Genomic DNA, 26,719 nt, shown 5'->3' with positions numbered 1-26,719 from the left:
TTTAGAGTAAAATTCCCATTAATAAATACAGAAGGAAAGAGAAAAATGGAAAACCACCATTAAAGAAGCGTAACAATAATTGCTTTCAGAAAAGATTAACCAATGAAAGCTAATATTAGTGGACAGAAATTTAAGGATAAACAGGATTTGTGTAAAGTGAAGTATCTTCCCTAAGAAACTTTATTAACTTCAAAGACATAACTTTTAAGAGCCAAAAACTGCCGGTGCCACGGCTCACTAGGCTAATCCTCCGCCTTGCGGCGCCAGCACACCGGGTTCTAGTCCCGGTCGGGGCGCCGGATTCTGTTCCGGTTGCCCCTCTTCCAGTCCAGTCCTCTGCTGTGGCCCGGGAGTGCAGTGAAGGATAGCCCAGGTACTTGGGCCCTGCACCCTATGGGAGACCAGGATAAGTACCTGGCTTCTGCCATCGGATCAGCGTGGTGCGCTGGCCGCAGCACGCTGACCGCGGCAGCCATTGGAGGGTGAACCAACGGCAAAGGAAGACCTTTCTCTCTCTCTCTCTCTCTCACTGTCCACTCTGCCTGTCAAAAAAAACAAACAAACAAACAAAAAAAACCCAAAAACTGGCAGACAACTGAGGATATCCATTTCTCTGCTATTCTTGACAAAATGTGTAATTTTATGCCAGTCATTAAAAAATCTCAGATAAACCTAGATTGAGGAACGGCTACAAAGTCACTGATTGGTACTCTTCAGAAGTATCAAGATCATAAAAACGTGGAAGGACAGAGGAAACCAAAGAAATAAGTAGATATAGTATGATGTAGTATGTAAGCTACATTAGAGAACATTATGGGGAAAACTGGTAAAATTAGAATAAGGTGTGTGATAACACTGTAGTAATTTTTTTTCTAATATTATGTAAGGTGTTGGTTAATATTTGGGGAAGGAATGTACTATTGCACTTTGCTTAAGTCTAAAATTAGTTCAGAATGAGCTTTTAGAATGTAATGATGTTTGAACATAGGGTTCTATAGGGTGGTGTGGAGGGAGGTAATCTAATCTGGAGGGTTTGGGAAGGCTTCCCAGAGGAAGTGATGCTTGAATGGAGTATGAAAGATTAAGTTGGGATTATTCAAGTGAGAAAAAAGAAAGATGTTCCAGACAGTACTTTTAGGCAAGAAAAGTTTAATAAAACATATGAGGACCAGAAAGAACCAACCAACGTTATTTGCAGGTGTTGTGATTATCAACATGGAAGAGATAAAAGGATCTACAAATAAATTGTTAGTATACAAGAATATAAAGAAGTAAAATGCTTCTCATCTAGAAGATTACTTGTGCATGACAAAATTAAGTGGAGACAAGCTAACAGCAGTGGTAATAAAGACACCCTACTATGTGTAATGTGTCCAAACAACAGACTTAGATTCCTCAATCATGTGTCTAGATTAAGGCAGATACAGACCAAATGAAGCTCTATAGAGTCAGTTGTGAAGTATCAGTTACATTGTACCTTCAATAAATGTCCTCCAAGGGTGGTTTGGGTATTGACTTCTGGCTGACAGAAAAAGTATGGAACATTGAGTGGAAGCTAGTTTTTGTTCTGTTTGTTTTCAAATGAAACCTGAGAGTGGCATCAGTTTCTTCTAATCATCTTCACTGAATGTAACTGGCCACACTTGAAGGCTGAAAAAGGCTGAAAAATACAATGTAGGAAGAAGTGGAAATGTTGATTTAATAGACCTGCCATAGTGCTGTATTTCTAAATTTTGTAATCATACAACTTATATAGATATCAAAGGTTGTTTCCTCATTGTTAAAGAGTAGGCAGGACTTTTTGGTTAAAAAGATTAGATGTCAGTTGTGCCTTGCTGATACTTAGTTTGTAATAGCTTTTGCAGCTGTGCAATGAAATGTTCTGTAGGTAACAGGTCCATTTGTTCAGTAGTGTAGGTTGGCTCTTTTTTTTTTTTCTTGTCTAGTTGATACATTCATGAAAGTGGAATGTTGAAGTACCCTGTTATTATTGGAGCAAATGTCTCTAGATCCCTTAATATTGTAAATAGTTGGGTGCTCCGGAAATAGCTGGGTGCGCTAGCATTGGGTGCATGTACATTTACTAAAGTCACATCTTTCTGTTGAATTGATCCCTTAATCATTACATAGTGCCCTTTGTCCCTGTTAAGTTGTTGTCTTAAAGTCTTTTTTTTCTGATATTAGGATGGCTGCTCCAGCTTGTTTTTCATTTTCATTTGCATGGAATATCTTCTTCATCCCTTCACTTTTTTTTAAGATTTGTTTTTATTTATTTGACAGTTACAGAGAGAGGTAGAGACAGAGACCTTCCATCTGCTGGTTCACTCCCAATTGGCTGCGACAGCCCAAGCTGCGCCAGTCTGAAGCCAGGAGCCAGGAGCTTCTGCCAGGTCTCCCACATGAGTGCAGGGACCCAAGGACTTGGGCCACCTTCTACCTGCTTTCCCAGGCCATAGCAGAGAGCTGGATGGGAAGAGGAACAGCCGTGATGAGAACCAGCGCCCATATGGGATGCCAGTGCCATGGGCGAAGGATTAACCCACTGCGCCATGGCACCAGCCCCTTTTCTCTGGCTTAATTGTTCTGCCTACAACTTCTAGTACTATATTGAATGAGAGTGGTAACAATGAACATTGGGGCCGGCACTGTGGCTTAGCAGGTAAAAACCACTACCTTCCCTGCTGGCATCCCATGTGTGTACTGGTTCAAGTCCTGACTGCTCCACTTCCAATCGCACTCTTTGCTATGGCCTGGGAAAGCAGCAGAGGATGGTCCAAGTCCTTGGGCCCTGGCACCCACGCAGGAGATCTAGAAGAAGCTCCTGGTTCCTGGCTTTGGATCAGCACAGCTCTGGCCATTGTGGCCATTTGAGGAGTGAATCAGTGGATGGAAAACTCTCTCTCTCTCTCTCCCTCCCTCTCAAATAAACTGCCTTTCAAATAAAATAAATAAATCTTTAAAAAAAAAATTGGACCTTCTTCTCTGAGTCTAGCTCTTTTGCCCAGGTGGGGAATTTTTTTTCTGTCAAGAACCATTTGAATATTTATAACATCATTTGTGGGCCATACAAAATTATCAACTTAAAAATTAGTTTACTATAGATTTATTGAATTTTGAGTCCCACTCATGGCTGCCTTGCCAGGGCTAAACCAAATAATTTCATGGCTCTAAGATGGTCCACAGACTGGATCTTCCTCATTTTTGTGACTTAGAGGAAATGCTTTCAGCTTTTCCCCATTCAGTATGATGTTGGCTGAGGGGTTTTCAAATATAGCATTTTTTTAAAAAGATTTATTTATTTGAAAGTCAGTGTTACACAGAGAGAGAAGGAGAGGCAGAGAGAGAGGTCTTCCATCTGCTGGTTCACTCCCTGGATCTGTGTCAATCTGAAGCCAGGAGCCAGAAGCTTCTTTTGGGTCTCCCACGTGGGTGCAGGGGCCCAAGGACTTGGGCCATCTTCTACTGCTTTCCCAGGCATAGCAGAGAGCTGGATCAGAAGTGGAGCAGCTGAAACTTGAACCAGTGTCCATATGGGATGCCAGCACTGCAGGCAGTGGCTTTACCCGCTACGCCACAGCGCTGGCCCCCTTATATAACGTTTTTATGTTAAGATATGTTCCTTCTACACCTAATTTGTTCAGAGTATTTTTTTAATATCATGAATGGATGCTGAATTTTATTAAATGCTTTTTCTGTATCTATTGAAGTGATAACATGATTTTTATGCTTCATTCTGTTGATGTAGTCATGTTTATTTGCTTGTGTCAAATCATCCTTGTATCACTTGGATAAATACCACTTGACACAATTAATGATCTTTTTGATGTGTATTGCTTTCCTTTTTAAATATCCTTTTCATTTTAATTTTTATTAAAATTTAACAGACTCAATATGATTTGTAGATACAAATTTAAGGCATAATGATATTTCCTTCCTCCCTCCCTCCCACTCTTCTTCCTTCAACCTTTCTGTCTTTTTTGTTTTTAGTTTCTGTGATAACATTTTAAATTTACATTGCAGTAAAAAGGCTTAATACACCACCAAATAGAAGTTTAACAAATAAAAAGCAAAAAGATCTTAGTTTAGTGGGAATATAAACAACAACTGAATGGAAAAAATTATTTTATTATTATTATTTTCTTCGTCCTTATGTCATTTATTTTTAGATTATGTTGTCAATACATAATCATTTCTTTAATTTTATGGGATAACAGATTCATGGATTAATCTGAGAACTTAATCTAACATTTGTTGCTCTGGGAGTACGTGCTCAAGAATCAGAATGGGGTACCAGTGTCCTTTTGGGATCCCAGTCTAGATTTGGGGCAATCTGTTTTCCAATTGGGTAATTATAGAGGCTGGTTGCAAAAAGAGCTTCAATTCTTTCTCATGGCAATATTATTTCACAAGTTCTTCTCATCCAGAGATGGGCTCTGTTTCTCGACCCTTTGGACTAAGTCTGTGCCTTTGGCCGATAGAATGGGGTAAACCATGTCCCATTTCTGAGCCTAGATCAAGAAACCTTAGTTGCTTTCTATCTCTCCTAACTCTGCCACTGTTGTGAAAATAAACTTGTGTTTTCCTACTGGATGAAACACAAGTTGTGCTATCCAAAGTCACGCTAAGCCAATCAACCCATAGTTGATATAGCAACATGACGATATGAATGGACCCAGCTGGGACTGGCCAACACCTATGCAGACCAGCACAGCTCATGAGAATTAGCAAGTGGTGGTGGTTAAGTCACAATGATTTGACTTTCTTGAGCAGAAATAACCAATACAGTTGCATTGCTTTGAACCTTGGAAGATGTTACTTAAGGTGGAGGCACTGTGCTCTATGATTAGATACACCAAGACGTTTTTCAGTTGCTAAAAACTTCAAAGTAACATACACTAGAAATGTGTGATGCTGAAGATTGAGTGGTGGCTGTCATTATTACATCAAATGGTGATTAGTTTTTGATGAATTCTGCTGAAAATTATTCATGGGAAAGAACTGGGTTAGTTTCACTGAGGTTTTTTAACTCTGACTTTCATGATGCCCATCCTGTGACTGTCTCAAATCTTAATGTTATGGCAACATAATCACATTCTTTTGCTCATTATGTAGAAGGATATGATTTCAATTTGGCTACTTCTTTGAGAGCAGAAAATTGCTGAAATGATACTAATGAAATGCTCCCTCACTTACATGCCCTTAAAAATATCTCAATTATTTGTGTTGTTCTCCGTTTTCCTTTGACCTTTCCCCATAGACATCTACTTGGCATATCATACAAAGGGATGTTTTTCAGACGAAGGAGAAGAAAATGTTCACCTGTTTCAAAAAGCTGCCACCAGGATCCTGACACAGGCAAAGATTCTTTCTCTCATCACCATATTATTTCCCTGAACAGACTGTAATTTCATCAATTTTCCATGCCTGCGGTCATGAATGCTTGGCATTACCATATCTTAACATTAACAAAAAGGGGATTTCATGGCTCCAGTTTTCACTTGAAGGCAAGGGGGGCGTGAAGACCTCATCAGAAATATGGCGTGTCTCATGTTGACTCACACACATGCCTCTGGGTGTAGGCTTTCCGTGGCTCTCTTTTTCCTTCAAGTTGCTGCCAAGGGTGGGCTTTACTCCCCATCTTCCATGCCCCACACTCCCATCCCCTTAGCCAATCCCCTCAGGTAACAGAGAGGTCACGTCTTCTGTGAAGCCAGTTTTTATACTGTTAGTTTTATACACTGTTAGTGCTTAAAAAAGCTAAACTCCTTTTCCAGAATCAAAGTGCAAAGGAGCAATTTTTGGGGAAGCTTAGGTATCATTTAAAGTAATAGATTTATTTTTCTTTGCATTTCCTTAACTACTCATATGACTTTGAAATTAGATAGAGGTATTTATTTCCTTTCAAAATTTATTGTTAATCATGGCAAAAACCTTTTAATAAAGTGTTAAAAGAACTGTTGTATAAAGGAATGTCTTTACTCCTTGAACTTTTCTTTATTTTTTTAAAATTTACTTATTTATTCAGAAGGCAGAATAATGAAGAGAGAGGGAGAGACAGAGAGAAAGCCATCTTCCAACTGCTGCTTTACTCCCCAGATGGCCACAATAGCCAGCTCTGGGCCAGGCCGAAGCCAGGAGCCAGGAACCCCATCTGGGTCTCCTATGTGTACTTGAGCCATCTTCTGCTGCCTTCGCAGGCACACTAGCAGGTAGTGCGTCAAAAGCAGAGTAGCCAGAACTCAAACCAGCACTCTGATATGGGAGGCCAGCATTTCCAGTGGCAGCTTAACCTGCTACACCACAACAACTACAACACTGGCCCCACTGGACTCCTTTCTCATTCTGGTTATTACTAGCTGTATGGACTTTGGGCAAGTGACTTAGTTATGCAGTTACAAGTTACTTCTATGTGTTTTCTCATGTGTGAAATCATAGTAATGCTTATTTCACAAGCTTCAGTCTGCTCATATCTATAAAATGCTTCTACCAGTACTTGGTACATGTTTGAGTTTCCACAAAATATATGAGTATGGACCCATGTAACTACTTTTCCAGGTAAGATAATAAAAATGTCTGGGGTCAGCTTTGTGGTACAGAGGTTAAGCCACCTCTGTGATGCCAGCGCCCCTTGTCAGAGCCAGTTCAAGTAGTGGCTTCTCTGCTCCTGACCAAACTCCCTGATAATGTACCTGGGAAGGCCCTGGAAGATGGCCTAAGGACTTGGGCCCCTGTCACCCTGTGGGAGACCCAGAAGGTGTTGCTGGTTCAGGGCTGTGGCCTGGCTGAGACTGGCTGTTACAGCCATCTGGGGAGTGAACCAGCAGATGAATGATGTCTCTCTCTCCCTCTCTGTCATTCTGCCTTTCAAATAAACAAATGCATTTTATAAAGAAATTTCCATAACCCTCAAATATTCCTTATATTTCTCCACTCATCCATAGCTTCCAAATCCCCCTCCAACCAACCACAAACTCGTTTTCTGCAACTGTTGACTCAATTTCCCTGCTCTAGAACATCATGTAAAGGACCATACAGTATACATTCTGTTTATGTCTGACTTCTTTCACTCTGTAGAATATTCTGGAACTTCATCTGTGTTTCTTTTTATTGTTCTAGGGATATAGAGTTCTAGGGATATGAGTATATCACAATTTGCTTATTCATTATCCTTGCTTATCTTTTAAGATTTATTTATTTATTTGAAAGAGTTATAGAAAGGGTGAGACAGAGACAGAGATCCTTCACCCACTGGTTCACTCCCCAGATGGCTGCAAAAAACAGGGCTAGGCCAAGGCAAAGCCAGGAGTTTCATCCAGTTCTCCCATGTGGGTGCATGGGCCCAAACACTTGCACCATCTTCAACTGCTTTTCACAGGCCATTATCAGGGAGCTAGATTGGAAGTGGAGCAGCAGGTACATGAACTCATATGTGGTACCTGTGTTGCAGGTAGTGGCTTGACCCACTGTACCACAGTACTGGTCCCTGTTTATTCATTCTGATGACAACATCCAATTTGTCAATAGTATTTTCTATGGTTACCACTTTTATGCTTAAAGAATCTCGATTATCTCAAAGCAGTGAAATTTTTTTTTTTTTTAACTTTCTGGAAATTTAATCATTTTAGTTCTTACATTTTGGTCTGAGGTCCATTTTGAATTTCTTTTTGTATATGGTAAGACGCAGTAGTTAAGGTTCATTTTATCCCATGGGAATATCCAGTTGTTCCAGTACCATTTGTTGAAATGACCTTTTATTTTTCTTTTTTAAAAGAGTTATTTTTATTTATTTGAAAGGCAGAGTGACCAAAAGAGAGAGGGAGAGACAGAGAGAAACAGATCTCCCATCTGCTGGTTCACTCCCCAGATGGCCACAATTGCTGGGGCTGGACCAGGCTAAAGTCAAGAGCCCAGAACTCCATCCGGGTCTCCAACATGGGTGACAGGGAAGCAAATACCTGGGCCATCTTCCTCGGCTTTCCCTGGCACTTTAACAAGGAGCCGGATTGGAAGCAGAGCAACAGGGACTCAAATCAGCGCTCCAATAGAGAATGCTGCTACTGCAGGCACCAGAACACCAGCCCTGATTTTCTTTTTTCTCATTGAATTATGTTGGCATTTTTTTTTGAAAAGCAACTGCATACACACATTTATAGAATCGTTATAATTTTCTCTGTATGATAATGTCATTCATGAGAGTTTTACTTCTTGTTAAATCTAAACACTTTTTTTTTGTTTTATTACATTGGTTAGGGCCTTTAATATAATTTTGAATAAAAGTTGTAAGAATAGACCAGTCTGCCTTGCTTGTGATCTTTCCATTAAGCATTATATTAGCAAAAGATTTTTTAAAGAGAAGATTAAGTATCTATGTGTAAATGTATATTTATACCCACTCATGAATATGTGTATGTATGTGTGTGTGTATATATACAGAGAGAGATAGATATGCATGTACTATTCTTCTCCATTTACCATTTATCTATATGCCTAGCCTTACTGTAATATCATACTCTCTAGATTACTATAGTTTTATAATACATCTGAACTCAGATATTAAAAACCCTCAATTTGTTCTTCTTTTGCAAAATTATTTTGGCTCTTCTAATTATTTTACATTTTTATGAAAATTTTTTCAACATTTTTTTATTTATTTGAAAGTCAAAGTTACAGAGAGAAGAGAAGACACAGATCTTCTCATCTGCTGGTTCACTCCCCAAATGACTTCAATGGCCAGGGCTGGGCCCAATTTTTATGTAAACTTCAGAATCCACTTTTCAATGTTTTCATTTTTTGAGCCTGCTTTAATATTCATTTCTATTGCTTTGAATATACAGCTCAATTTGTGGCTTAAAGATATTTTAGTAACAGTGAGATCTCCTACATATGGACATTTCATCCTTTAATATCTAGCAGTAATGCTATTATTGTGTGTTTTCACAATACTGTTCCTGGGTATATTTTATTAAGTTTATTCTTATGTACTTTTTTTAGATTTTTAATTAGTTTATTTTGAGAGGTAAAGCTACAGACAGAGAGAGGGGGAGAGACAGGGAGAAAAGTTTTCCGTCTGCTGGTTCACTTCCCAACTAGCCACAATGGCCAGAGCTGGGCCAGTCAAAAGCCAGGAGCCTCCTCTAAGTCCAGATCCCCAGTGCATGTGCAGGGGCCCAGGCACTTGGGCCATCCTCACTGCCCTTCCTGGCCATCCGCAGAGAGCTGGATCAGAAGAAGGACAGCCGGGACACAGACTGGAACCCATATGGCATGCTGGCACCGCAGGCAGACGCTTAGCCTACCACACCACAAGTGCAGACCCCCTTCCTATGTACTTTTATACATTTTTAAATTTAATTTTGCAATTTTTTAATATATAAAAATACACTTATGTGGCTTTGAACCCAACTTGTAACCTCCCAAAATTCCCTTTTAATTATAATAATTATATATAAATTAATAAGCAATATATGAACTAAAATAATATTATAGCATTATCTAGAATCTAAAACCCATTACCACTTCTAGTGCTCTTCATTTTTTTGTGTACAACTACATTTTTATCTAGTATTTTCTGTCTTTATTCTGAAGTACTTTCTTTGACATTTCTTTTTTTTTTTTTTTTTTTTTTTTGACAGGCAGAGTGGACAGTGAGAGAGAGAGAGAGAGAGAAAGGTCTTCCTTTGCCGTTGGTTCACCCTCCAGTGGCCGCCGCGGCCGGCGCACCGCGCAGATCCGATGGCAGGAGCCAGGTACTTATCCTGGTCTCCCATGGGGTGCAGGGCCCAAGCACTTGGGCCATCCTCCACTGTACTCCCTGGCCACAGCAGAGAGCTGGCCTGGAAGAGGGGCAACCAGGACAGAATCCAGTGCCCCGACCGGGACTAGAACCCGATGTGCCGGCGCCGCAAGGTGGAGGATTAGCCTAGTGAGCCGCGGCGCCGGCCCTGACATTTCTTAAAGTATAAGTGTACAGGAAATCTATTTTAACTTTTGCTTGTCTAAAAATGTCTTAATTTTGCCTTTATTTTTGAATGGTATTTTATCCACAAATAGAATGAGACATAATAGTTATGGTGATAGAACAGGATAGAGGGGCCAGCACTGTGCCATAGAAGATTAACCTCCACCTGCAGTGTCAGCATCCCATATGCATGCTGGTTCTAGTCCTAGCTGCTCCATTTCTGATCCAGCTCCTTGCTAATGCATCTGGGATAGCAGCAGCAGAGGTCCAAGTGCTTTGGCCCCTGTACCCACATGGGAGACCTGGAAGAAGCTCCTGACTCCCTGCTTCTGCTTGGCCCAGCCTCGGCTGTTGTGGCCATTTGGGGAATGAACCGGTGGATGGAAGATTCTCGTCTCTCGTCTCTCGTCTCTCGTTTCTCTTCTCTTTTCTCTCTCTCTTTCTCTCTTTTTCTCTCTCTTTCTCTCTCTCTCTCTTCCTCTCTCTCTCTCTCTCTCTCTCTCTCTCTCCCTCCCTCCCTCCCTCCCTCCATATTTCTGCCTTTCAAATAAATAAATAAATCTTTAAAAAAAATAATAGGATAAAGTGCCTATTGGTATAACTACAGCTTTAGTTACAGACCTAAAGTCATTATTTTCATTTTCTTTTAATATTTAAGAAGTGTCATCCTATTATCATTTGGTTTTTCATTGTTTGTATAGACTGTCCCCTACTTATGGTAGTTCACCTTACGAGCTTTCAACTTTATGATGGTGTGAAACCAATACACATTCTGTAGAAACGATACTTTGCATTTTACATGTTACTCTTTTCCCAGGCTAACTACATGCGATACAAAGCTTTCTCACCATGCTGGGCAGTGGCAGCTCCACCCACCCTGTGAGCATGGTAAATGACCAGTACTCCATGTTAGTGCATTGCTGAGCTCTGACATTCTAGGTGAATTGACTTATGAGTTTTTGAGACATAAATCCAAGGAGCATCTGTATTAGACATCAGTGATAACTCCTATCTTTATTCCTCTAAGTATCATGTCTCCCCCTACCCTCAACTGCTCTTAAAAATCATCTATTGTTAGTTTTCAGCAATTTGATTAAGATACTTGTGTTTTTGTGTTTATCCTTCTTGGAATTCATTGTATTCTGTGGGTGGGTGTTTCTCATTGCATTGGGAAAATTTCCAGTTATTAACTTATTAAATTTTATCTTCTCCCACCCATCATCTCCTTTCCTTGCAAAATAGTCCAGTTACCACTTGATGTTATTCCATAGTGTACCATAAAAATTTTAAGGCTTAATGCTTCAGAGGAAATAATTTCTGAGGCAATGTCAAATTCACCAATGTTATTGTGCAGTATCTGATCTTCTACTAAGCCATGAAGTAAAATTTTCATTTAAGAAGTTGTATTTTTAGGATTCCTTTCGTTTCAGCTTTATTGTTTATCTTTGTCTCCTCATTATGTTCATGTTTCTCCTTACATCCTCTAATAGATGAGTAAAGTCCTCTTCTGCCATCACTTCTCTTATGTCTGGGTCTGTTCTAGTGGCTTATTCTTCTACAAATTTTGTCTATATTTTCCAGCTTCTTTACAGTCTAGTAATTTTAAAGTTTTTTCCAGAAATTGTGGATGCTAAACCTTGGAGGGTCTGGATTCTGTTGTCTTCCTTTAAGGCATGTTAAGTTTTATCACTACAGGTAGTTAATTTTCTGGCAGGTCATATTTGTCTTCACTGGGAAAAGACACGAAAGCTTTGGGCTAGGTGTTGTGCTGCAGCAGGTTAAACCACTGTTCGGGACATCCACATCCCATATTGGAGTTCCTGGTTTAAGTTCCAGCTGCCCCACTTCCAATATCGCTTCCTGTGAAGCAGCAGATGGTGGCTCAAGTGCTTGGGCTCCTGCCATTCATGTCAGAGACCAGCATGAAGCTTCAGGCTCCTGGCTTCAGCCTGACCTGGTTCTGGCTGATTCAAGCATGTGGGCAGTAAACCAGTAGATGGAAGACCTCCCACTTTCTCTCTGTCTTTATGTCTCTCTGCCTTTCATTCTGCCTTTCAAGTAGATTAAAAAAAAAAAAAACTTCAATTTTTTTTAAAAAGCTTTGTTAAGACTGGATTAGAAAAAATTTTATTCTTGGCATAATGTAACTCTACTTTGTTTGTTCTTTTTTTCCCCCCAGAAACCTTTTATTTAAGGAATACAAACTTCATGAATTTCATAAATACAACTTTAGGGATGTAATGATTCTTCCTACCATACCTGCCCCCTCCCACCCACTATCCCACCCTTCTCCTCCTCTTTCTCCTATTCCCATTCTTATTTTTTACTAAAATCTATTTTCGATTAACTTGATACACGGAAGGTTAACTCTATAGTAAGTAAAGAGTTAAATAGTATAAAAAAAATCTGTTCCTCAACAGTTTTTTGATTTCTCTTTTGATTTCTTCTCTGACCCACTGTTCATTCAGGAGCATATTGTTCAGTCTGCATGTGTTTGCATATGTTCTAGAGATTCTTGAGTTGTTGGTTTTCAGTTTCATTCCATTTGTAGTCAAAGAAGATGCATGGTATGATTTGATTTTTTTTTAATTTGCTGAGACTTGCTTTATGGCCTAGCCTGTGGTCTATCCAAGGCAAGTTCCATGCACTGGTGAGAAGACTGTGTATTCTGCAACTGTAGGTTGAGAAGTCCTGAAGATATCCATTAGGTCCATTAGGACTATAGTGTCAATTAAATCTGCCGTTTCCTTGCCGATCTTCTGTCTGGTTGATCTGTCCATTGCTGAAAGTGGGGTATTAAAGTCCTCCATTACTATTGTATGGGAGTCTGTATCTCCCTTTAGATCCATTAACATTTCCTTTAAATAGCCAGGTGCCCTACATAATTAGGTGCATATATTTATTATTATAGTCACATCTTCCTGTTGAATTGATCCCTTAATCATTGCATAGTGCCCTTCTTTGTCTCTTTTAACAGTTTTTATGTTAATGTCTATTTTGTCTGATATTAAGATGGCTATACCAGTTCTTTTTTGGCTTCTGTTAGCATGAAATATCTTTTTCCATCCTTTCACTTTCAGTCTGCATGCATCTTTGTTGGTGAGGTGTGTTTCTTGTAGGCAACAAATAGATGGGTTTTGTTTTTTAATCCATTCAGCCAGTCTGTGTCTGTCTCCTCCCTCCCTCCCTCCCTCCCTTTCTCTCTCTCTCTCTCTCTCTCTCAATTTATTTATTTATTTATTTATTTATTTGAAGGCAGAGTTGCAGAGGCAGAGAGAGAGGTCTTCTATCCACTGGTTCACTCCCCAGATGGCTGCAACTGCCAGAGCTGCACCAATCCATATTTAGGAGCCAAGAACTTCCTCCAGGTCTCCCACATGGGTGCCGGGTCCCAAGGACTTGGGCCATTTTCTCTACTTGGGCCATAGAAGAGAGCTGGATGAGAAGTGGAGCAGCCAGGACTCGAACCAGCACCCATATGGGATGCTGGCACTGCAGAGGGCAGCTTTACCCACTATGCCACAGCTCCAGCCCTGAGTCTGTCTCTTTAAACTAGAGAGTTGAGGCCATTTACATTCTATGTGACTATTGATAAGTAATGACTTGGCTCTGCCATTTTATCATAAATATTCCTATTGTTTACTTTGGATTTTCTTTGTACTTTCATTGAGAGATTTTCTGCCTTCGCCTTATTTTATGATGACCATGTTACTGTGTTTCTGTGTGCAGCACATCCTTTAGCATCTGTTGTAAAGTTGGAGGATGGTGACAAATTCTTTTAATTTCTGTTTGTTATAGAAGGTGTTTATTTCACCTTCATTCATAAATGAGAGCTTTGCAGGGTACAGTATACTGGGTTGACAGTTTTTTATCTTAAGACTTAGAATATATCTTGCCATTCTCTTCTTCTTCCTCTTCCTCCTCCTCCTTCTTCTGCATCTCCTCCTCCTTCTTCATCATCATCATCATCATCATCATCAGAGGGGAGGTTTAATCTGCTCTGTCAGCTCACTTCCTCTCCTCAAGGAGACCAATACCTGATCCCTAGCCCCAGTGGGTATAATATTCATTCACACTGCCACAAGATCCTCACAAAGGATCCTGCAGCAATCATCCCCACCGGGGAATCAGGGAGCCCTGAGCATGTGGAACTGCCCACAGTGACTGCCCAAAGACCCAGCCACACCCTGTGCCCTCCCACACAGCCACAGTGCCGGTGCACAGGGCTCCCATAGTCACAAGCACCCAGCCCTCCATCAGTTCTCCCAGCTAGACTCACACATCTGTTGGCTGGTTGCTGGGTGTGCGGACATGAACTGGCACAGCTGTGACGTGTGTCCAAAATAGTGACTGCCCTCTCTCAGCCAGCTACAGGATGCTGGTGCCGGGTGTCTGGGGAGACAGAAAAGTGCCCGCTTTTTTCCCTCTAGGTTGGCAGGTACACTGTCTCCCACAGGGCTCCAAGCCAGACTCCTGCCAGGCTCTTACTGCAGCTTTATCTCCCGCGGCTTGGGCTGCTGCGGCCCAGTTTCACCTCACTCCAAAGCTGGTACTGAGGCTCTCTGCTGCTGGGATCCTGAGTTGTGTGCATCCACATCTTCCATGCAGGTCCACACTGCCCCTCTAAGTTGTATGGAGTTTCCTCTGCCGTTTTCTCCCTAACTCTTCCCTGAGACTGCGCTCTCTCTACATTTTTTCAAATGTCTTCCCCTAGACTAGAGCAGTAAGCTCCCTCCTTATTCCACCATCTTGGTCTCTTTGTAACTCTGCTTTTAAGATGCAGCCTTTTGGGGTCTCTAGTAGATGCCCTTGTTATTCTGTTAGCCCTCACTGCTCTGGAGAAGTCCGGTGTCCCTGAGATCTGTGCGAGCTGCTGCAGTTGCTCAGCGTGGAGCATTGCAATAACTGCTCTTTGCCCGGGCTCCTGAACTTGTACCCTGTGCACGTGCAGTTTAACATTCAGTCTGAGATTCATGGGATCCATAAAGACTTACAGTGCTCTTTCACTGTGTAGAAAGTACCGTTCCCTCCAGACGCTGATTATCTCTCTCTCCCTTACAACTGTCCTCTGTTTGCCCAGAGAGACTATTGTTCTCTCTTGGATTCTCCATATCTTCACTGGGGCTTGCAAAATGCCTATGGGGAGAAATCTGGGATGATCAAAGAACTTACCTTCTAGTCTTGAGCTGACGGCTGTCCATGTATGCGCATGGTTGTTTCAGATATGTTGCCTATTTTTGTACGATGGATGCTGAGAAGTAGTCCGATATACTGTTTTCCTTTTTAATTCCTAAGAAGATGAGAAATTTTTCTTTACCCCTATAATCTATTCATAGGGTCATTATATGTTTTTTGTTCAAACCTGGACCCTTTTGAGAGTTAAAGATGGTATGCTTGATAATTACACAGAAGCAAAAATGCATAGACTGAAATTCTAAGCACACTGGGACATAGTTACCCTTTCTGTGAAGGCCATATTCTGTTGTCAGTACCACAGGTCCCTGAGGTTCTAACAAAGATACAGGCAGCATTCACTTAGGCGTCTGCTGTGGAGATGAATTCAAGTTAGCTTATGGAGGCGTTACAGAAATGCTGGGCCAACATATTTATTACAGAAAGAGATGTCCACCAGATTTATTTGATTTAATTCTACAGAGAATCTGAAAAGCTTTCAATAGTTTTGTTCCTTTGGAGGGATTTTTTTTTTTGCTATTGTATTTCAAAAATATGAGTCTTAGAAGGGATTCCAAGTGATGGACTGAAGAGCCAATCAATGTGATGTTACATTAAAGCTAAATTCAGAATTAGTGCCTGCAACAGTCCCCAGATGATTTAAAGGGAACAGAAATCTTTCAGTAATTGTTAATGGTGTAGTGAAAGGAATGCTGAATTTAACTTCTAGATCTGGGCCTGCTGGCTACTTGAAGAAAGACCTCCAACAAGTTACTCCTCTATCTCAGCTTCGAAAGCTTCATTTGTGAATGCCCACTTATTGGTTTCTTGGGAGCTAATTACATAATACTTGCAGAAAACTAAGCATTCCAACAAAGTGGCTTTTACTGTTTATACAATAAATGTCTAATTTATGTGGGGAGCAACTCGGACTAGACTAAGTTACTGGAATTAAGACTTATTCTATGCATCTGCTTTCCCACAATATGGCGCTGAGAAGGGAAACAGCTTCCACACAGCTGCCTCCAGTTCAACCAATAAACTGTAGGACTTGCTCCTGATTGGAGGAGAGCAGTGTACTCGGCGTGTGGGTAGCAGAGTTGGGATTGGCGGAAGAGGACTATAAAGGAGGAGAGAGACAACATGCACCAGGAACATCTAAGGGGAACATCTGAGGGAACACCTGTGCAGCCCCCGAGAGAGCCGGCCGGCGGTGTGCCGCTCCCCCGCGGAAGTGGGGAAAAGCGGCAGGGGGAACTGCCCTTCCACAGAGGTGGAAGGGACGGCAGCCAACCCGGGAAGGACCAGCAACCAACCCGGGAAGGACCAGCAGCAAACCTGGGGAGGGCCGAGCAGACAAAAGAACAGCGCAGGGTCCTGTGTCGTTCCTCCACGAAGACGGGGAGCGACAAATTTACACTAGGCACTCTATTGATAGCTATTGTTGATATACAGCAACCCCCAAAACTTGCTGCAAGAGTTGCTATAGAACTCCCAAAATTCAGCTGACGCACAGAAAGCCAATCGCTGACATTGGGGTGGTGGAAGAAAGGAGATATTTATTGCATGCTGCATATCTGGGAGTCAGGCAACTATTGGGTCATTCCTGGGCTCTCCAAGGGTTAGGGGTAGATGTTCTTCTAGACGGATGTCTGCAGTCTTGTGTCTCCTTTGATTGGTTGGTGATTGGGTGTCTTTTAGGGAATTTTGATGATAGCAAAGTGGGGTCCAGTCAGTCTTGGAGCTACCTACAAGGGGCAGCTACTTCTTACTCAGGATCTGGAGTTCATGGAAAAGAAACCTCTCAAGACAAGATGAAACATGAAGATGTTACCTATAGGGGAGGTAAATGATCTCAAGAATCTGGAGATTGGGGACCTCATAGGGCTGGCTTGCACCAGTCCCTCATTTCAGTAAGCTAATTTTAGTAAAATGTTGATTTGCAATCATAAAAGCAGAGCAAGGTAATTTAAGCTAAGGGAGGGAAGCTGGGAAACTGGGACACTAGTATCTGTGTGGATCATGAAAAAACTATGCATGGATTTCAGAATGTTTTTGCTCCAAAACAATCCTCTTGTCAACCTTGTGGAAGGGCCATGCTAATCCTCCCTGTATCATTCCAATTTTAGTACACGTGTTGCCAAAGCAAACACAATAATCATCTTTTAATTCCATTATCTTCAAGCTTTTTGAAGTCCCTTCATAAGTCATAAGTGGTAGAGATGGAAAAATCAAGAGACTCAAGTTCTGAGTACTCATTTCCCTGGCAAGTGACTGTGAGATTTGAGACAAAATACACAACCTCTCCGGTATCTAGCATCTGCATCCAAGGCACTGTATAGGGCCTTAGTTTCATTGCAAATATTTTATTATTACATATGGTATATAGTTCATCTTAATTTAGTCAATAGTAACAAGAATAATAGAAAACCAAGGGAGCACTAGATTTTGAACTGGGTGTGCATGGACCATGTTCATTTGCTCTTTGTATTCAATGCATGGCACACGCTAGACACATAATAACTAACTGAGATAGGAAGTAAGTATTGAACCACAATGGTGCTGGTAACCTCTAAAGTATTGGAGCTTTCTGGGATTCAGACTGGATCTTATTTAATCTCAGAACTACTATGTGGGGTGGGAAGAGCTGGGTATTTCCATTTATTTACTTTTTACAGCTGAGGAGAAGAGATACCAACAAGGCTTTTCAATTGGAAGAGGTACTAGGAGCAGGTGATGAAATATGGGGAAATATTGCTGTTCCTTTTCCCCAACACCACCATGAGGCTGAGCAATGGGCAAGAGATGAATTCCCTGGGTACTGCTTCCAGGTGGACCCTCACATTAAGCCTGGAAGAAGAATCAGGCCCCCTGGGCTCACTAGGTGCTGGTGTCTCAGAGGTCATGTGATAACCATTCTCAGTCTGGAGACAAGAGCATCTTCAAAACACTCACTTCTCCTGAAATTTTTTTTATTTTTGATATACAGAAGAAGGCACATAAGAAGCTTAATGGTTAGTGGTTCTGAGTTTACCAAAGCAGAGATGGCTGATTCCACAGAGTGATAACTACCACGTGAGGAATGGTTAGTAGGTTAGTATGTGTCATTCTTGCAGAATTTCACTTAATCCTTGAAACAAGGTTTCCACCCAGTGAAGAGGAATCAGTCTGTATCTGGTTTACAAATGAGAAAACTGAGGCTCTGTGGGGATGGGGGAGATGAAATCACATAGGCTATATAGGTATTAAGAGCAGGAGCTACAATGTGTCTATCTGTACAATTATTTCTGCAACTACCTGGAGCTTATCCAGTGCCTTACTTCCCAAGAACATTGGGTGGTATGAATGTTAATCCAAAAGAGAGACAAGAAGGAAGATGCTAAGTTCCTTTTTACTAGAGAAAGTACTAGCTTTGGGCGCTTGAACCCATTGCTTGACCCTCCTGGTCTTTGATTTCTTAGTGAATGGACTAGATTAGATGAGCCCCTTTTGAAAATTGTGAGTTAGTATCCTCATTTGTCTATAAAATCAGATCCCCCCAAATTCCCAAGATGTCTGTATCCTAAAACCTTCTCAAATTTTCTTGATTGCTTTTTACCTGCCACTAGGGGGCTCCAGGTGGGCACAACGAGCTAGGTTTTCATTTAACATTTAAAGCTCTGTTAGGATTTTTTCTGTTAAAACTCAGGAAAACCTGAGAATTTTCTCAAATTTAGAAGCATGTTTTCTATGGAATGAATTTTTTTAAAAAAGATTGATTTATTTACTTTCATCTACTTGAAAGGCAGAGTGACAGAGAGAGAGAGAGAGAGAGGTCCTCCATCCACTGGTGTACTCTCCAAATACCCACATCAGCTAGTGCTGGATCAGGCCAAACCGAGGAGCCTGGAACTCAGTCTCCCACATGAGTGACAGAGGCCCAAGAACCTGAGTCCCTATAACTACTTTACCTGCTGCCTCCCAGGGTGTGCATTAGTAGGAAGCTGGATCTGAACTGGACCAGCTGGGACTTGAACTTGTACTCTGATATGGGACCCAGGTATCCCAAGCAACAGTTTAACCTGCTGCATTGCAACACTTGCCCCTAGAATAGACTTTTTTAAAGTTTTATTTTATTTATTTGAATTATAAAGGGAGAGATTAAGAATGAGAGATCTTCTGTCTGTTGCTTCACACCCCAAATGGCCACAGTGGCTGGGAGTAGGCCAGGAGCGTCTTCCTGGTTTCCGGTGTGGGTGCAGAGCCCCAGTAACTTGGGCTGTCTTCTGCTGCTTTCCCAGGAACATTAGCAGGGAGCCGGATGGGAAGTAGGCCAGTTGGGATGCAAATAGGCATCCATGTGGGATGCTGGCATTGCAGTTAGTGGCTTTACCTGCTCTGCCGCAATGCTGGCCTCTAGAATAGACTTTTGATAAATAAACATTTCTCATCTATATGAGAGATCTTCAAAATGATCATGGAAAATGTGTATCATGAAAAATTGGTGCATGGATTTCAGAATGTTTTTGCTCTAAAATAATCAACTTTTAATTCCATTATCTGCAAGCTTTCTGAAGTCCCCTCATAAACTGGAAAAGGCCAGATGATGGTAGTGATGAAAAAGCCAAAAGGCTCAGGTTCTGAGCACTCGTTTCCCTACCAGGTGGCTGTGAGATTTGAGGTAAGCCACACAACCTCTCTAGGCTCCTAAAACTCTACAAGAGTGGAGTTAGTGATGGAACTGAAATAATACCAGATATTGAAAAGCACCTTGGAAAGTATAAAATGCTGTGTAAATATAACAGGTAAAGAAATGCCTCTATTAAAACTTGTCTTCAAACTGTACTTTATATTTTGTGTGTCTGTGTGGGTGCAAATAGTTGAAATCTGTACTTAGTATAGAGTTGATCTTCTATATTTAAAGTCAATTAAAAACGAATCTTAATGGAAAATGGAATGGGAGAGGGAGTCGGGGTGGGAGGGCAGGAATAGGGGAAAGAAAGAATATATCCCTACAAGCTGTACATATTAAATTTGTATTCATTAAATAAAAACCTTCACAAAAAAAGAAATGCACCTATAAAAACAAAGTTTTTTTGTTTACTCGTTTGTCCATTATCCATTTTAGTAATGTCTCCCACAAATCGTAATGCCATGCAGTTACTACCAAGGACCTCTGAATGTGTTTGCCAACACAGGCCAGCTCCCGCTCCTTGATGTTAAGGTGGAGCCGGTTTCCTTCCTTGCTAGCACACTTCTGGGCACAGGGGTGCTCTTGGATTGGCTGATAGTTCTGTGTGGGGGATGGGCCTAAAAGACACCCACATTCATGCTGTGGTAGAGAATTACATGCCCACCTTGGGAGCGCTTATTGTCTGTTGGATGTCCCTGGCATTGGTGTTGGATGCTCCTGGCCATCACCCCAAGAGAGATGCAAGACCAGGAGTTGGGTCTGAGTGACACCAACTGGTCAGAGTTTTCCACTGTTCCTGGATAAACTCCATGTTCCTCAGTGGCACTTCCACACTGCCTTTGCAATTCACAAGAAGTGGCAAACTTCAGAATGTATGTATTTTTTTAGCCCAAAAATACAAACTTCTACATTTTACTTCCCTGAAATACATTCTGCCTACATTATGTTTTCTTCCTCTTCTAGGCTGCCCCACCCCTTCCTGCCGCCAGGCTCTACCTCTTCCAATACCTTTTGCATCAAACCATTCCTGGGTCCCTACACAGCAAACGGAAGCTTCTCCCCTTCCATAGAATTAAGTCCAACTCCCCTGGGGCCCATGATCTTAACCCTCTACCTTTCTGGCCCCGGCTGCTCCCTGCCTTCTGCACACACTCCAACCTTTCCCTTTGCGGGATCTCGTTCCTGCAGTTCCCTCTGCCACGCACACCTTCTCATTCCCACCTCCTCCCGCCAAGTCAGGCGCTTCAGGGCATAGTTTAAAGCCCTCTGTGGAGTCACATCTTTCACTCCCGCACTCTCACTTTCTGCTTTGTGCTCTCAGAGCTAGGACTTCCTTCCTCTAGTGTCTCATTTGTCTTTGTATTCCCATCATATCAGTGCAAAATAGGGCTCCCATAAATATCGGTTGGGCAAGATGAATGAATGGAATTTAAAGGGTCTTTAGGGAGTATCCCATTGGAAAACGTATTCAACCAAAATTAAAAGTTCCCTTTTCTTTAGAAATGGTTCTTTGTAGCCATTTCTACCGCCGCAGTTCCCTGGCTGACCCTTAACGGCCGTCTCTGCTTACTCAGGCTAACTTTTTGCTTTCCTCCATATTAAATTTACAGCTTATATCAAGCCCGCTTGTTTAAATTTTTTTTTTCTGTTCCCACTGTTCTCATGTTCCTTTACAATGTATGCAATTACATGAGCCGCCTTTGAAAGCAAGATTAGATTTTAAATCTTGTGATTAACCTTTCACATTGCGAGATTGCCAGCCTAGAGTTCCTTGTGCGGTTCCCTTGTTTTGCTGTGGACTAATTTCTCTGTTTCGTGTCTCCTGTTTTGTGTTACTTTGCAACTTGATTCTTGGCTATTGGAAGAATTTCTTGGCTCGCTACATTTTATGAACTGACTCTACTATGCAAAACAAAACAAATTTATAAATGTGAGAAAACATCCTACATAAATCTGTCAGTTGAGAGTATTGAGATAGCTACTAAAGTTGCAAAGATTTGTTATTCTGATGTTTTAGAATACAAGATCTTAGAGGGGGAAGTTTCAAAAATGTACTGAAAATACCAAGTATACATATTTACACATGGAAAATTTTTCTGAATAGAGAGCTGCATAGCCTTAAATCAATACATTAAATCAGACATTTTTTTGAACCTCCAAAAATGCTGATTTTTCTGCACCACTTTTGTTGAGTTTTTATTTTTATCAAAATTTCTTAATTAAAAAAAGAAACCACCTTAAACTTAGGAGAGCACTTTCACTTTTTAGAATTCAGTAGAAAAGTATTTTGCTAGTTACCAACAAAATGAGAAAAGTACATATTTTTAAAAATACACAAAATAGGTTCTTTCAGGAAACAACTAATGGCTAGGCTTTTAAGTAAACAAGATACTTGCTGTCTTAAGGTATTTTTCTTAAGACAATTGCAACATAATTTCTCCTGATACTTGACTTGCTGGCAGTTAAAATAAAGCTAACATGAATAAACAATCAGTATTTAGATGAATGAATTTAGACCATTTATAGTAATTGGTTATAGACATCATCCTGGGCATGAAATGAATTCAACCCCAATCTGAAAACCCTGATAGTATTAAGATGGATGTTTAATGTGTTATTAGCTAATGATATTTCATCTGAGGGCCTTATCAAGTTGCATCCAGCACAGCTCTTGTCATTATTTTTTACTCTCCCAAAGTGACACTTTAATGAAATGTGTCAGCACACCAGTGTTAGGATACGTTTCATTAATGCCCCGCACTTTTGTTCTATGCTTTCCATTTGGAAACAGATTTAAGTATTAAGTGCCTCTAATGTCTGCAGCCAGGGAATCCTTTCCGAATTTGTAACAGTGACCAGAACAGACCGCATTACACTCTCCAAATGGTGCGGTTTTGCATTTGAATGTCTGAATTATCCCGGTTTCTTAGAGACGACCACAACACCAACATCTTAAATCCTCAAAATACTGTCCGCTTCATTGAATGCTCGCGATCTAAGCATATGTGTAATTATTCTGTAATTCTCCCCAAAATGTGATTCCTTGGAAATGCATACTAGGTTCCCCCTATTGTCAATCCAATGACTATTTCTTTGTGGCCACTTCTTTAAATACGGTAACAAGCAAGCCTGTGTGTCTGGGTGAACCGCCTTGATAATGATGATTTCTTCCCAAGCTCTCCTTGGGATCCCCATCAGGGGAACTATGCCCTTCGTTTGTTTAAGGGTAGAGACCATGATCACAAAAAGGCCATTTAAAATAGTATACATTTCAACTAGAGGATTTCTTGCCAGAAATGGGCCTAATGTCACTCACAATAGCCTTAGAAATAGCCTTAGATAGCAAGTCAGAATTTGCAAATGGTACCAGAGCCAGCTGTGGTAAGCCAGGGCTGCACAGAGATTTGAGATGAATAGAATCCCTCGCCTCTTAAAACAGCTTTGGATGTGGTCAGCCGTGGAAAATTAAAACATACACTTTCGCCACTGACAGCTGGAAAGAAAGGTAGAGGAGCAGCGAGGGAGAGGATGGAGTGGAAGGGAGACATGTGTGTGTGTGGGGGGGGGTGTTCTAAGCTCAGTTTTTACTTGAAAGTTTTGTGCATTCTTTAGGAAAACTCAAAGGTGGCAACTTTCCCAGGGAGCAGCCTTCGTGTGCCGCAGTTGCTCACTGTGAGATCCTGCGGGTGGAAGTCCTTTGCAAATTGTTAATGCACCGTTCAAAAGTTGCTGGGCCGTTGTTATTACAGCCCCTCATTAACTCTGGTATGAGTTGTTTAATTTGACCTTTGCGTTGAGCAGAGTGCAGTGGGTCTGCGGGTGTTTACTGGTGAATCCAAACGACCATGGAACGAGGGTAAAGGAAACTCAACTTGCGGGGTCATCGTTAGGCTGTGGATAATTTGATAATCACTCTGAAGCAGGTGTTTGCATTGAGTAATTCCTGGTCTTGGCATCAGTTTGCAAATTGCTGGGCTCCCACAGCACGACTTCTAATGGTAGGTTTAAAAATGACTTCAGTGTCACGTGAGCTTGAAGGCTACCAGTCCTCATTTACTTGTTGGTTCTTGCTTTTAGAGTATATTTGTAGAAATTTAGGATCTGGGAGAATAGGAGAATCAATCTTGTTGGTCGTTTAAAGGAATTTAAAGACATGCTAAAGACTGGATGAAGGGAAATGGGTATTCATGTCTGCAAAAAATACAGAAGCAGGGGCCGGCTCTGTGGCACAGCAGACTAAACTGCCTACAGCTCCAGCATCCCATATGGATGCCGGTTCAAGTCCCGACTACTCCACTTCTCATCCAGCTCCCTGTAATGTGCCTAGGAAAGCAGCAGATATGGCCCAAGTGCTTGGGCCCATTCACCCACTTGGGAGAACTGGAAGAAGTTCCTGGCTTCAACCTGGCCCAGCCCCAGCCCCAGCCGATGCAACCTTTTGGGGGAGTGAAACAATGGATGGAAGATCTCTCTGTCTCTCTTTCCCCCTCTCTGTAACTCTGCCTTTCAGATAAAATAAATATTTATAAAAACACACAAGCAACAAGTGAAAAGTTTGGCGAGGGTGGGGTAGCCACACCTGAGAGAAGCAGCCTGGATCCCTGAGATCTGTCTTCTGTCCTTGCCAGTCCTTGGGGCTGGCTGCCTGGGCTGTGTTTCCATTTGCTGTCCACTTGAGTCTAGAAAATACCAATTTTAGGTTGGAAAGTGGTTTTAGAAATTTGAAAGAGAGAAAAGAAATAGCTTAAAGAACCCAGCACCCACTCTGTTGCTTAGAGATTTGGATTTCTTCCCAAGGAAAGACTGGGGTTCATAAATAAGCAAAGCATGCCTGAATTCTTCATGCCCATTTATATCTATATTTTTTAAAAGAGCACTGTACCACAAGGGTACTTCAAAAGGCTCATGGTGAAATGCAATTAAATTTATTGTGGGACAGAAACTTTCTAAACCATGCATATGAGGAGAACTCAGAGTTCACGGAAGATGTGTGTCATGAAAAAACTATGCATGGATTTCAAAAAAATGTTTTGCACCAAAGTAAATCATCTTTTTCATTTTCTATTACTTTTTGAAGAACTGTCATCCAGCGTTTATCTAAATGTTATTTATTGGCCAGTCTAAAGAGATAATAAACCTAACAAGGCTTCTAAGAGACTGAAATCCATATCCCTGGGTGCTTGCTAATTTTGTGACTAAGAAAGCTGCTCAGCTCTCGTTCAGAGCCTGTTATGCTTATATGACAAATACTTCTAACAAACATGGATCTCTACTTCCCTCCATGTAACAGATTAAAGGAGCATAGCAGATGGGGAATAAATGGAGAAAGATCTCAGACATACTGGGAACAGCAAGAAATAATAGCTGACAGCTTGATTGTGAAGGGAGAGACAGAAAATCCATATAAAGCAAACATAAAACTATAACAGCTTAGCAGTCTGAAGCTGTTTAAGATTTCACCATTTACCAATCCCACAAGGTCTCTCTCTATCACAGCACAGAATAAAACCCAGTGCCCGTAATTATAACTTGGAATCATAAAGAAAAGTTTAGATATTGTTGAATATGCCTCGCTTTAACATGACATAGCTAGAATAATTTCCACTGAGATCAGTTAAAATTAAGATAAAAGCCTTTGCATTTAAAAAGCTGACCTTTAGTTGTTTGGAAATTTGGATTTATATGGAGATGATTTCTTTCCCCATCATGCCAAATTAGTGCATAAAAATTGCTCATGCTTTGGGGATATAGTCAAATGGGCCTACCCAAATTGAATTTTGTCACTGGAATTCTTCGAGCAGTGAGACAGCTGGTAGAGTGCAGGGAACGGTGGCAGATGAGACCCAGGAGAGTGTCTTGGTCCTGTGAACTCTGCGTTGCCCAGTGATACTCCTCAGGTCCTCAGTTTCCTCATCCGTTTATGGGGTTTGCAGACCTGGCACAGTTTCACAATCTACGATATTTACAAACAGTAGCCCAGTACATTATAGGTAGCTCTCTTTGTGCTGAGGCAGAGCCTACCCACACTGGCCTCTTTCCAGCTTATGGGGATCAGAGGGATGAGCCTGAAGTCTGTCCTCAATAGCACCTTGTAGAGGTGTTTATACTGACTCTAAGGGGATTTGGGCCCTAAAGTGTTCATGACCTTTATTTCATAGTGATGAGAATACAGAAGTTTTTGGTTTTTGACTTTCTGCTTCCTTGTATTTTCAACGTTTCAAAAGGAAACATGTATTTTGTAATGGGGGGGGCTATTTTAAGAATGCAGACACAAAAGGACAAAACTTAAGACCCTCCAAATGTTCCATCTTAGAGGTAGGGTACACTCCAGATAGATGGTAGGTCATGCTGTGTCCTGGACACAAGACATCCACTTTGAGGGACAGTATCATCTCTGCCAAATGCAGACCTCTCAGAATCCTTGGCATTTTTCCGGACCTGCAAAATAAAATTTAACCAAACAGGGAAATATGGCATTAAAAGAAAAAAAAATCCCCAAACGAACAACCACTTGTAACCCTGGGCTCCCAGTTGCCCTCTGTCTCCTGGATTCTTTAACATCCTCCTTGCCGGGAGCAATCTCACTGTGAAATCCAATGCTGACCAAAGAGGAAGGAGCCTTTGCCTAGACTTTGAATCTCTGGCTTTTCTCCCTGAGATCATCTTCCAAAATAATTGTTAGGAAAACTGCACCTGCAAAACGCCTGCCTAAAAATGTTAGAGAAATAGAAAATGATGCAGCAGGGCAAGGAAGCTCTGAATTTCCTCTGTCCCGGGAAACTGGCTGACCAGACGTTACCAGCAACTTGGGAACAAGTTGATTGTAGCTCAGGAAAATGACCCTGTGCAGTCCCAACTTGGCAACAGCTTGTGGGGAGTAAATCCTCTCACTGAAGGTTTTGCCTAATCTGAATAAA

The 26,719-nt window shown here is 41.3% G+C and overlaps 1 long non-coding RNA gene and 1 other non-coding gene across 2 annotated transcripts; both read right to left on the bottom strand.

Annotated features, from left to right (window-relative positions):
* Positions 1-1,405: 1,405 nt before the first annotated feature.
* LOC138846471 (uncharacterized) lies at positions 1,406-25,851 on the bottom strand. The gene is made up of 4 exons (XR_011383976.1): positions 25,568-25,851; positions 24,382-24,481; positions 15,131-15,248; positions 1,406-1,660 (listed from the first exon to the last, which is right to left on the bottom strand). It is a non-coding gene; the product is annotated as an uncharacterized lncRNA (long non-coding RNA).
* LOC127485078 (U6 spliceosomal RNA) lies at positions 17,177-17,283 on the bottom strand. Its single transcript, XR_007912271.1, has one exon. It is a non-coding gene; the product is annotated as a U6 spliceosomal RNA (small nuclear RNA).
* Positions 25,852-26,719: the final 868 nt, after the last annotated feature.

The sequence above is a fragment of the Oryctolagus cuniculus genome, chromosome 1 (genome assembly GCF_964237555.1).
Source record: "Oryctolagus cuniculus chromosome 1, mOryCun1.1, whole genome shotgun sequence".
NCBI classification, from domain to species: Eukaryota; Metazoa; Chordata; class Mammalia; order Lagomorpha; family Leporidae; genus Oryctolagus; species Oryctolagus cuniculus.
This window is presented reverse-complemented; position numbering and strand designations above follow the sequence as displayed.